A 13,297-nucleotide genomic window follows, 5' to 3' on the forward strand; every position below is an offset into this window, starting at 1 on the left:
TCCTCCTAGCAATTGTTTCTGTCACAGCTGTGGGAATGCTTAAAAATGATGCACAGCTAGGGAAGAGGGAGAAAAGACCCGTGTGACTTTGGAATCTTTGGCTGAAAGCCAGATGCATTGCTGTGGGCAGAGATTGAGCATTGCAACTGCAGCCATAAGAGAGATTCAGAAATTACTTATTTTTAAGTGTTTTCAATTCCAAGTTTCTTTTTCAGAATGTTAAGCCTTTGTTGGCATGCCAGGCCCACCCTGCCTTTTCTCACTCTTCTGGATCTAACCTGGTCTGTGTCATACATTCCCCTCAGCTGTTATTAATAGAGATCTCTTCATTTACTTTTTGTTCTCTTTCAGCTAATCCCACTCCACTTTCAATGCCTGAGGTACATGAGGCAGCTGAGATAGGAGCAAGGAAGTGGGGGTAAATAGAGGGGTTAGGTTGCTGTCTCTAGGAGAGAGTTCCCTGACAAGTTTTAATCCCAATACTGCTCCACATCATTGAGGAGCTTTTAGAGACTTGCTTGCAACAACAGTATTTTCAGGACTGATGAGTGAATGAGATGACTCAAGCTGATCTTCTCTAAGTCTCAAATTCAAGTGCTCTACCCATGTAGTTTTTGTTCTTTTCAGTGCTAATATTGTTTTGAGCACAGGAGTTGGGATCAGGGAGTATTGAAGGTGAGCAAAACGTCAGTGCTAGGATTTCGTGCTCTGAAACCAAGGAATGTCTAGGTGTAGCTTGTCTCCAAAAGAGAACATTTATCATTAAAGTCGGATGCACATGATTTTTGGCAAATAAAAAGTAAAATCAAGGGAAGAAATTTTAAAGGCAATTTTCTCAATGTACTGCTGCAAGTTTGGAAAACAATGTGCTAAATGATTAGAAAAAACAATTTTCATTCTAGAGTGATGTTTTCCATGTCTCTTGGATAGTGGTAGCAATTGCATGGGTATCTTCTTTTTCACCTGGAGGAAGAAATTTCAAGATAAAGGTTTTTTTTTTTTTTTTTTTTTTTTTTTTTTTTTTTTTACTGATCTGAAGTGATTTTTGGGTTGGATGGGTTTGTTGGATGGAATAATCCAAGAAAGGTGGAAGGATCTGAGACCCCTTTGATCCACTGTGGGCTATCCATGGCGTGCTGTGTGTTCATGCTTCCTGCTGAGGGCTACTGGACACCCTGAATTGCAAGCTTTAAAAGCAAACCATGCTGCTTAGAAGAGGCAGCCTTGTTGCTTTTTGCTATCCACAGTTCCTGTGCTGGGCTGCTCATGTAATATTGGTCATTGCCAATTCAGCAGTGCCACACCTATGAGCATGGAAAGTTTTGTTAGGTATGCCAGCTGCCCTGAAAGAGTATGAAAGAGACATTAGGATGAAATAATCTATTTACTTCTCAACAAATAAATGTATTTTAAATAGATTTTTTTACAAGATCCAGGGACTTCCGGTTATTTGTAACTTAGGAGGAATTCAGTTTTAGTGCTTTTTGGGTGAAAATATTAACTGCATCAGTAGTTTCTGTAATGCTGATGGCCTGTGTGTATGAAAAGACAGAGCCATGTCCATCCAGACACAGCAGTGTGTTTGGCACTGTCCTGGAGTTTGCCTCTCAGGAGATCATTTGTCTCTTAGAGGGAGAACTCCTTCCTCAATGGAAGGAGTGGGTCAGTGAAGTACAACAATCAATATAACTCTTAAAACTGACATACACTTCCTTATATAGTTAAAAATGTACCTGTTTTTAATATATAAACACGTGAAGGTGATGAAAGGACTGACTCTAAGAGATTTTGACTGAAATTTGTCATAACAGCAACCAAGAAAGATTGGAGATAAACACTACAAAAGAATGTTTTAAGGGACAGGGAAGGAGAAAATCCTTATTCAGTGAAACTGTAGACATCAGTAGCAATTTATGCCAACTTCCCTACTGTACAGTGATACTGTGAAAGCAGAGTCTACTCACAAGCAGTGAGGTATGTAGATGGAATAAAGCTGCTAGAATATAAGACCAAAGTGAAGTCAGTCTTTCTAGCTGTGACCCAAGGGGGAATTTTGTTTTTACTAAGACATTCTTTTTTTATAGTGCCACATTGATTTGTTAATAATGTAAGAATTGAGCCTTAGAGGTTCATTTTTTGTCATGAACTTGCAAGTGGCATGTACGTGTTGTAATGAAGGGTTTTAATAAAGTTGATTAGGAAATATGCATGGCTCTCTGCCAGTTGCACCACTTGAAGCTGGAGAAGCTGCAGAGACGAAGCTGATATGGTTTCTAGTGAGGGCTGATGAGAGATGTGAGAGTGTTTGGAAAGAGGAAGGTAGTTGGAGTTCAGAGAAGCATAGATTCTACATTGAATTGTTATCCTTCTGTTGTTTTCACATAGCACTGTATTTTGTGTAAACCCAAAATGCAACCCCAGTTGCTAAAGGTGGGAGAGACCTTGCAGGCAAGATAGCTTTACCCAACTGCTTATATGAGCCTGCATATATGCTGTATAGTAACAGAACAGCTGTAAAAGCCTGTCGTCTTGTCCATGTATTCTTTTATGAGCTCATTGCTGGTTATCAGGGAACTTCAGCACTGAAGTAGTAAGGTTGAGTAGTGGGGCATTGAATTGCTCACTGTATGTGGTGATACGTTGAGTTTGCCACAGGGATTAAGGCTGGTTGGGGGGCCGCTGTGTTCCTATTCTGTCTAGCACTGTTCTGCCGCGGCTTTCATTGGTTGCTCTGTCTTCAGCCCATACCACCAGTTGGGGAAAGTGCTTTGGAATTCCAGATCCAGTCAACTGGTAGTTTGGCTAAAAACTAAAACCTCTGTGTTCACAGAAATTAAGGTGTTTTTTTAGTTTTAATAAAATCAATTGGTTCAGATGTGTGGCAAAGAGTGTCCTGCCTTAAGTCTGGGAGGGTGTTCAGCTGGGCCTACAGCTTATAGTAGTGTGACAACATGCAGGTACTCTGAGCAAAGTAACATGTTGGGAGGGTGCTAATTCTGTGAGGTCTCTTATTTTGCAGTTCAAATTGTGCTTTTTTTTTTTTTTTTAACTGCTTTTATCACATACAAATTCCTTCCTAATTATCCATTCTCTGACATCTTTTACTGTTGCCAGGATTCATTTTTTCCATAATGTATGCAATGTTTTAATATAAGATACTGTTTCTAATGGGCTGTATCTCTAGTGGTTATTTTTGCCTTGGTATCCAGTCTAGGATTCTTTGCTCTACTTCGCTGTAGTCTGCAGCGCTTTTACTATATTCAAATGCTATTGCACTTTCCTTCTTACTGATCTTTATAAAGATGTTATCCGAATGCTAAATAAAACATTACAAGGTGTATTCTCTAGGGAGAGAGAAATGTTGGATGTGTCTAAATGAAGTAGACCTTAATGCAGACAAAAACGTAGATACAACACCAGAAGCACAGCTGCAACTAAAGCCTATACTGTGTGGCTTGTCACAAGAGATTTAATGTGCACTGAACAGTTGACAGTCTGAGGCTGTTTCAAAAATTTAATTTGATTTTGGAGCTGTTGGTAACAAGGATGCAACCGTTTGATTCAAGTATTCTTTGGATATAAATTATTTTGATGTTTCAGTTGTATTTAAAAAAAAAATCCACCAACTCAACAACAACAAAAACAAGCCAATTTAAAAACAACAACAAAAAACCACCTCACCCCCTCAAGGCTTTAAACAGCAAGTTTTATTTTGACTCAGATATGGTCTGCTTATATCATGGCAATTTTATGTTGAATTAGATTATCTTTTCTCCTGCAGCTGGCATGAGGCTGATGTAAACTCTATTGTGTGTTCTCTCTAATTTGACAGAAATGTGGTTGTGTCTGTGCCTGATCTAGCTCAGTCATGCCTTGTTCAGTGATTTGGTAGCTTACAGAGCCAGCATTCATTTTTGTGGAACTTCTGCCATTCTAAGCAAGGCAGAAATAGGAAACTGTCATCTTCTCCATCTCGCATAAGGAAAGCTGTGGCAAGGGAAACAAAGCCATTTTCCAGCAGAGTGCAGAACTGGTGTACTCTGTTGGATCTTCTTATTCTCTACTGACTCCTGTACATTGCTTTTCTGACTCGGTGTGCTGTGTGCAGTAAAGCCTTTTCAAGGAGTCCTTCTGACAGTTTGGAATCCCTCTGGCAATGTTTGTTTTCCAGGCAATTTAAGCTACTGCATAAAGAATTGAGGAGCCATGGGATATGGTACTCAAATGAGTTCTGAGCATGTTGCCCCTGCTCTTTTGTTTTTTCTCCTCTGCTTATTTTATAATCTCATCACAGCAACCCAATCCGTTTTGCTGAAGTGTTTTGCAGTTTGTAAGTCAGTGGTGCCTCTGAAATCTGTCACATTCCCCACCTTAATATTAATTAGCCATCTTTCAAGCTCTTACATTTTTGTTTGGATGAATGGTCTGGCTCGTGCCAGTAATGACACAGATTATTCCTCTTTCTTTTCTGCCTTCTTGTAAAAATATAGGTTATGATAACGTTAAGGTTTATAATTAGTTGGAAATATACTGTCTGGGAATGTAAACTTGACCCCATTGTTTAAAGGCACTGTCAACCCACGTCAACTTCTTTGTGGTAGAGTTAGCACAAGGTTTAGGACAGTTTAGTGCCTATACAGCAAACCCACTGTTAAGTGCATAGATAAATACAGCAGAATCAGGGACCCCAGCTGCAATGACAGAACTGTGCTAGGTCCTGCAGGCCAAGCAGCAATCTTAGCTCTATTTGGTGGGACACTGGAGTGGGCCAAATATCAGCAGTGTTCCCAGGCTGGGAATTGGCCTCTGGCCTTAGGCTTGGTGCTCTGATCCAAGAGGCATCTTGTTCCTTACTCCTTTTGCAACAGTTCTGAAGACAGATTCAGCAATGACACCTGTAGCTGAGCAAGTGGCTCCGTGACCATGGGCTTTGGGCAGACAGTGCACCATGGTGCTTGTTTTGCACTGTCAGCCACTGTACAGTGTCAAGGTAGGAATCGTGATGCATTCTCAGCTGATGTACTACTTATGGCTGCTCTAGTTTAACATATAATAAAAGATCTGAGGAGAAAAGATGACTCCAGAAAGTTTTCTCACACTTCTTGGTTGTAGCAGCACATCTGGAGCTCCTAAAGATAGCCAGCTATGGCTCAGAGCCATGAATGGCAGGACTGAAGATGCAGACATCCTGGTGCTGTGCTCTGAAACCTCACTGTGTCCATGTACTGGAGGAATGGGGAAGAAACAACAAAGCAAGGAATCTAGATTAAGAAGGTAGGAAAATGTTCTGGGAACAGTTGTCTTCATTCTGAAAGGGAGTTTGACATTTGTCATGGTGCAGTCACACACATAGACCTGTTTACACTAGCAGAATGACCAAGATGTTGACAGTCCTTATCAGTGAAGCTGGCGGTGTGGGAGATAGAGCTGTTATGTGAATGATGGATCAAAGTAGTTCAGAACACAGAGACTGGAAATGTTTCCTGCTCTCCATGTCAAGCTCCAGTGGGAAAGGAGCTGTCTGAGCCCCTTTAACAATGTCAGCTACAGAGTCTTTCCTGAGCAGAGGAGAGCTCCAAAGGGCTTCATCCAGAGAACACTTAAAAAAGTGAATTTTTTTTTTCCTTCTTTTCCTTACCTACATTTTTTTTCCTAGGAAAATAATGATCTTTGGGGAGGAGATCTGGGGAAAGATATTGGTTTAGGCTTCCTTGGGAAAATTAGAGAAGTTGAAATTATTTTTCAAAAAAGCAACAACCAAAAAAATCATTTTGGATCATCCCTAGGCAGTTTGCTGACTTCTAAACAAAATGTTTTTTCATTTAGCTTTGCACTTACTTTTTGCTTTTGTTTGACTTTTATTTTGCTATAGATCAGTTTTTAGATGAGAAACACATACATCAGCAGAAAAAAAGTTGAAATGCACACGTAATTTTGTATTTTAAGTGCCTTTAATTTTGGTCTTAACTCATTTGCACAGAATTAAGAAACACTTCCAGTCTTCTTGAAATGCCTCTTGGAATGCCTTTTATCTTTTCCTTTCTTCTTTTTTTTTTTTTTTTTTTTTTTTTTTTTTCCCTTCTGCAGTTGCAGAGCTTTCATTTTCATTTCTTCTGGCTTCTGTTCTATTGTGGAGATGACTCTGTGTAGCAGAGCCTGAAGCTGACTGTACATTACAGTACTCCTTTGTGGTCTCTAGTCCACAGAGCTGCCTTAGCAGCAGCTGTGCCAGCATCTAGGTATCGTTATCTATCTTCATGTGATGATTTTGCTTAATGTGGACTGTGGGGTGTTGTGACAGTATATCTTAGGCTTTGTTAATCTAATCTGTAGGCATGCTAGTGCACTTCTTCAGTCTGTGCTGCTATCTCTGCATTGTCCCTTGGAATCCTCCTGGTGTATATGTATCTCTGGAGCTCATGTAGTTGGTCTAAAGCTTTCATCTGTAGTTTATGCACAGGAAAGAAATGGGGCCAGATTCTCAGCTGTGGGTAAATTAGGCTTTGCTGACAGCATAAGATCTGATTGACTTCTACCTACTGAAAATCTTACCCTCTATCATGACTGTATCATATATATTTCCCCTACTGCACCTTGCAGTAAAGGCAGCTTTAATTTGACTGAATCAGCCTGTATTCTAGTTGGGACAATTGTCTGCTCTGAAGAGAGGGTGTTCTCCTGCTTTCATCTCGGGTAAGAGAAAGGGAAAGCAGAAAGCTGTCTGTTGAATCCCTCCTTTGAGGAAGAACCATCAGAATAGAAAGGATCTTGGCCTAGACTTGGGGCTAAAGGGAGGAAGGTCACAGACAAGCAGCAGTGTACTGCTTGTCTTTGGCTTACGATGGGAACCTGCAGTGTTTGTTTCCTCATACTTTTATTTGAAAAGGAAAACTTCTATATCAGCTTCCTGACCAATGGAGGACTGTGAAAATGCAAATACTGAAGGTATTAGTACCTTGATGCCCCAGCTGGGCTGTAGCCTAGATTTCAGCTTGAAGCCTGTAAGTTGTCAAGGCAGACACGAGGTACATGAATAAGCATAACAAGATGATCAAGACTCTGTTTACAAGTGTGGCTTGCTTAAAGCAGTGCTCAAAACACCTGAGGAAACAGGAAGAGATTGTAATTAAAGGCAGCTTTGAAATTCAGTATGTGGTTGATTTGCATTTTACCATTTATTCTTCTCTTTTCCCTTTCCTCTAAAAGCCTGGGGAGGTTATCATGGTGATGCTGGGATCACTTTGCTATATTATGTATGCTTGAGGTATACTGTGGAGCAGCAATTGTGTAATGGGGATGAAAATCAGAGCTCACTTCAGGGAGAAAAAGCCTTTCTCTTAACTGCTGCCCCTGGCTATCATCCTCTTGATGGCACACGTGGGGCAAGGTTGTGTGTGACTTATAACCATCACTGCTAGATGATGCAGCAAGAGACTGCTTGATGCTGGATGCTTGTTCTTGGATGATTGTGGCTATGGAACTTCAGGATGAAAGATGCTCACACAGAACCTGTGTTACTAGGTTACATTGCATGTGCAGTCATTTATTTGACTCCCATATCCATGTCTTTGTTTTTCTTATCCTGTTTGGGGCAGAGTGGAGATACCAGTGCTAAACTCCTTTGGCTTGGAGGACTAGGAGTGGAATTGCACCTGTGCTGAGGATATAAGCAAAAGCTCTTTCCCTCTCATTCTAATGTTTGCAGGATTACAATAATTTATCCTGTCTTTTACCCTGTGTCTCTAGAAGCATGCTTTGTGCTCAGTTCCACCAGTAGAAGTGTATTACTCTATCAGTATTTTCTAACTGTAGATCTTAGTGCCATAGCTACATTTTTGTCCTCATTTTGTTTTAGGAACCTACATAATTTATGTCACTTCTGAAGTGAATTAAGCAAAATATAACAAGCACTCTTGTCTATACATAAATATTTCATGGCAAACAAATTGTGGGGTCTCATACTCAGTGCAATAGTAATGTAAGGGCATGGGTAACTATTGAGCTGCTTGTCCCCCGCCCTTTTGAGCATATTTTTCTCAAACATCATAGGAACAATCACATAGGAATGCAGATTATTGCACTTCACAGAAAGATATAACTTGGCCTAAAAAATCCTAGCATCACAGGGAGATGGAGCAGCTCAATGATGGCTGTGTTTTGTTGTGGCTGAGATATGGGCTGAACTGATCCTGAGGGAGGAGGGAGAGCAAGGATTCTTTTGCATGTTTACAAGGGAGTCTGACACAAAATCTTGGGTCCGGCCTATTCAGAAAACCTGAATCCACCTACTTTGAGATTTGACTTCACAAAGGTTGTAAAAGTAGACTACTTGCTCAGATGACAGAAATGCTTAGGTCTGGATTTACGTATATCTCATTGTGTGTGTTTTCCTTTAAAAATCCTAATTCTGAATACCATAGCTATGTAGAACTTGTAGCTTTAATTAATAGATAACAATATATACATATATTTTTACTGATTGTGGATTTGAAATAAAGCTGCCAAGTAACATCTATACAGGCTCAGAAGCTAAAGATAAAAATGAAAAAATCCTGATGATTGGAAGCCATTCTCATGATTTGGTCAGCTGAACTGAAATTTGTGGAAGCCTGGGGTGGCAATGATTCAGAGATCAGATTCTGTGTGAGCTGTTTGCCTAACATAAGTCACTGCTATTTCGAAGACGTGCCATTTAAAAATGAATTAACATTTAAAATGCTTTCTGGAGATTTTCACTGGACTTCCTACAGTATCACAGTCTGCTGTATCAAGTGACTGTTCAATGCATTGCTTTTAAACATAAGAAGCCCTCATAAGCAGAATAGGGAAAAAGACATAAAAGACAAATAGTGTCTTTGCTTTTCCCCCTCACCTGTTAAACCAGAGGAGAAAGGAAAAGTGAGCCAAATTCTGTCGTCTTTATGCAGGGAAATTCCCATCAGCTTCAGTGAGAATACAGAGTCAGGCCATAGTTTAAGTTAATATTTATTTATTTAATTATAGAAGTTAATATAGAATTAAATATCTGATGATATTTACAGACTACAGACACAGGGTTTTGCAAAAGTGGCCAGGGGGCAAAGACATGCCTGTAAGTTAGTGGACTTCTGGCAAATTCCTGCATATTCCAGCTTTCACGGTTTGTAAATCCTCACTTTGTTGGCATACACATTTGCTTGAACGTGACTTTAGAAACACAGCCAGTGCTGCTTGAATATACCCATAGTGCAGGCATAAACTGTGCAGCCCTTAAAACCTGTTCTGCTGTGGGATAGATAAACATGAAAGGTCTTAGTGTTCTGCAAATGAATCAGCCTTAGCTCATCAGTGAGTGCCTTGATTTAATGAAGCCATAGTATGTTAATGTTAACACTGCAAAAAAGCAGTAATGTTACAGGCAGCCATGCTAACTAGATACAAGCATTTAAAAGCCCAGGCATGAGCTCTTGGCTATCTGGCCATAATTAATGATGACAAGTATGTTGGAAAAATAATTATTTTGCTTGCTTTTAAAGACAATTACTTGCTCAAGGCAAGTGAGGGGGTGGGATTTATGTGGTTGTAATAAGCATATGGAGATGGCATCTTCCCAGGAGAATATTGTAGCCACAGGATCTTTTTAACTGACCTGAAATTCCTTTGTTCTATAGATACAATTTATGTATGCGGTCACAAACTAAAATGACCCTGCTTGTATTAGGGCAAACTGCATTTTAAGCTGCTGAAAGGAGAAAAAGCAGCTTTTATCAGCCTAATCAGCAACAGACAGAAATTTCTCCCTCATCATTTGTGGCTGTACAGGCAAGAAGAAATCTTTATAAATGGTCACCCCGAGAGTTTACTTTTTCCATCTGATAAAACAAAAGCAGGTAATACAAGGACTCAGCCCAGTCTGCCTAACAGCAATCAATTGGTATCCCCCTGGTCAGCACTCACAGAGCATGGCAGCTTTTGCCCAGTGAGGACTGTGCCATCCCCTGGCAAGCACCACGTTGGCTGCAGAGCCCTGGCCTCTTCCAGTCCCAGACTTGGTCTTGAAGGCTGAAGAGGAAACTGCTTCTCCATTGCTTGCCTCTATGGTACTGGGTGCTGAAGGGCATCTGCTGCACCCTCAGCTCCTCCTGCTGTTCCACCAGTCACCAGTGTCTCTTGCATTTAAAGGATATGAGAGCCATGTGATCTTACCACAAAACTGTATCATGAGTTGTAACAGTAAGACAGAGTATTGCTGCTTTGTTCTCTTTGAGTTTCATGTTAAGTTTGCCCAAGTTGGAAATTACAGCAGAAAATCCCCCAAGACTGTAACTTGGATAAAAATTCCAACATATGGCCACAGCTACCTGCTTTAACCGAAAGCCACAGGTTTTGTGCCTGTTGTGTATCACTTCACTGTATCACTCAGATGGTGACATCTTCAGAGGCCACTGAAGAGAGAAAGGGAACCAAAACCCCTATGTGTTGCTCACTTATGCACATTCAGAAGAATGCCCTCTATCTTAATCCCTTTTTTATCACTTCATAGTACAGAAGATCATGATCCCTTTCTCCGATTCCTATCTTGCAAAATGGGGGAGATGATGATGACTTTCTTAGTAAGGCAGCTTGAAACCTAAAACTGAAACTTGTTACAGAAAATGTAGTGTTAAGAGTCTTAGATGCTTTTCTCTGCTCTGGCTGGCTCATTACTAACAGCAAAGACTGTGTGCTCTGTGCACTCTGCCATCAGTGTCAGTTTGTGTTTTTGGAGTGTTGACATGTAACAGAAAAATATTTAGATTTCTTGTAGTCCCAATTATATCTAGTCCTTTCTGAAAGTGTTACTAGAGGAAGCAGACTAAAAGCTGGGTGAATGATGCATTTAAGGGTTTGGATCCAGTTCAGTCTGTTCTTGATGTCTGCAGATTTTTGTCTGGATATAAATCCTCATCTGATCTCTCTCTGTTCTGGTTGCTCATTAGGGAAAGTTGTGCCAGGGCACCAGAAAAATTCCAGAGGGAAAAGACTAAACAGTTACCCCATTATAAAGATGCAAGATCCTAGAGTCTCTCAAAGTGATCTGTGTCAGCAGGAGGTGGGGAGTGAAATAGAGCCTTTACTTCATTGCCTTGGATTAGAGAGAGAAATGTTTGTTTAAATCCAAAGTTGTCTCTGAAAATTGCAAGGAGAGCAACCTCTGCTTTTAGCTCCAAGGACAGGGTTGGAAATGAGGCAGAACGTAGAGGTACTGGAGCTGAAAGCAGTAGGATTTTGTGCAAGGTCATTAAATGGCCAGTTTTCTCTGCAGCTGGAAGGGATTACTGCATTACTCTAAATTTGACCCTGGCAGAGAATTCCCTTGGGGTGCTGTGGTTTTACTGGGTATTTTTTTTTTTTTTTTTTTTTTTTTTTTTATTTACTGCAAGCAGAAAGGCACATTTTCTTCTGCAAGTCTTCAGCCTGTCAAAGTCTGGGGAACATGTTGGCTGGCGAAGAGGAAGCTGAAGGAGAAAGAGGATGTTCTGTGGGCTCTTTTGGCTTTATGTCCTTTCTCATGTACCGCACAATGACAGTGGAGGGAAGTGGCAAGTGGGTGAGGGATGAACTCTATGAGGCCGTTTCCCTTCAAGATAACTAGGTTCTAGTATAAATCATTTTGGTTTGGGTCTTTTGGAAGGAATTAGTAGTGGCAGAAAGTCCCCCCAGATGTTTCCATGGAAAAAAATGAATGACATAATTGTGTTAGATAAGAAAGCAAATTTTGAGTTGTATTTTTTTTCTTTGATGACATAAGATACTACGATTCAGACATTATTTTCAGATTAAATATAATGTAGATTAAGTTCAATAAACCCAATTCCTTCCCTACTTATACACTGTTGCTTCTTCCAGTCTTTGGAGGAGAAATGTGTTCCAGCTAAATATTGTCTGATGTCAGATGAAATGGATGCAGGATCTCAGAGTATTAAAGGTTGGAAGGAAACTGGAGATCATCTGAAGCAAACCCTATGCCCCAGCAGGGCTGCCTCCTGTATATGTGTGCACATTAATATGAGAAAGACTACTGTAGTTTCTGGAGCAGAAGGTGTTGTTATACCTCCCAGAGCAGGACAGTAACTGGTTTGCCTACACCTCCCTTCCCACCAAAGACCCATCCCAGGGTCCAGCCCCAGCCTGCAGTGGTTTACAGGCAGCAGTCACCCATAACTGATGTGGCAAGGGAGCTTGGTTTGGGTATGATTGTGCAAATGATGCAGTAACAATGACACGTATCTAGCACTGCAGGATTTATGAATGCTAAGCTATGATAAAATTTTTCAGTTTGCTTTCGGAGTGAGTTTTCCTTCAGTATAGAGGAAACTTGGCTTTCCTAAATGAAGTATTAATGCACTGGTGGCAAGCAATTCAAGAGAAAGCCCTGCTACTAGCTGTCTGTGTTGTGCGGTGCAGCCTTAGTTTCTACAGATTTCATTATAGAGTTATGTGCTCTTATATATTATAATAATACTGGTTCCATTCAGATGATTTGCTTTGCTAATCTAGAAGGCTGACTTCAAATTCAGTCATACAAGAGGCTATAAATGTTATCTCCATGAGGCAACTGGTTTTCTTGCACCTCAGTGCAGTGATGACTTGATAGTATCCTGAAGACTGGGAACAGTAAAAGCCAAGAGCTGAAACACTCATGGAAATTCAGATCTTTTGCTTTTGCATATTTTTCCATGACAAGTGCCTGGGCTTTAGGAGAGTGAGTCTCATCTTCTGGTTGATACACCCAAACTGACTTGAAGCACTGAGAAACTGCCAAGCAGTAGCTGCAGTTGAGTGAAGTTTAGATGGATAACTGGGAGAAGCACTGGCATAGTAAATGTCATTGCCTTTAAGTGTTCTATCCCAACTTTATGCAATTAGAAAGAATATGAAGTCAGCATCGAGCTACTTTAAGTTCTCCAGGAAGGCAGCAGAAGCAACGAGACTGAATTTCCAGATTGGATCATCCCGATTGAATAGAAGCAGGAGATATTTTTGTAGTAGTATCTTTGGTCTTTCAAAGCAGTATAGGATTGTGAGGGAAAATAACCAGCCATAATCACAAAGTGCAAAACAGAGAGGTTAAGCACTTGTTCTTATTACCCACTACCCAAAGACCTCAAACATTTTTACAAATGCAAACATGACAGCATTATCAGCTCCCCTTGAAAGGCAGGGAAACTGAGGCATAGAGTAGTGGGATTACTACCAGGATGAAAGCCTCCTGATGATTTAACTGCTTAGCAAGTCTTCCAATGTGTAAGGACAAAATCAGGGGATAACCCACTAG

At 40.5% G+C, this 13,297-nt stretch overlaps 1 protein-coding gene across 9 annotated transcripts in view; it reads left to right on the forward strand.

Annotated features, from left to right (window-relative positions):
- ARHGAP22 (Rho GTPase activating protein 22) overlaps positions 1-13,297 on the forward strand; it is a 147,287-nt gene that overhangs the window by 77,391 nt on the left and 56,599 nt on the right. Inside the window, exon 1 of one of the 9 annotated variants that reach the window (XM_052677717.1) lies at positions 5,144-5,274. The exons of the other annotated variants lie outside the window; for them this stretch is intronic. The gene's annotated coding sequence lies outside the window, so the exon portion shown is untranslated. Of the gene's footprint in view, positions 1-5,143; positions 5,275-13,297 lie in introns of those variants that run through there. 9 annotated transcript variants of the gene reach the window in all.

Source organism: Tympanuchus pallidicinctus, unplaced genomic scaffold, assembly GCF_026119805.1.
Source record: "Tympanuchus pallidicinctus isolate F22 unplaced genomic scaffold, pur_lepc_1.0 scaffold16, whole genome shotgun sequence".
Lineage (NCBI taxonomy): Eukaryota > Metazoa > Chordata > Aves > Galliformes > Phasianidae > Tympanuchus > Tympanuchus pallidicinctus.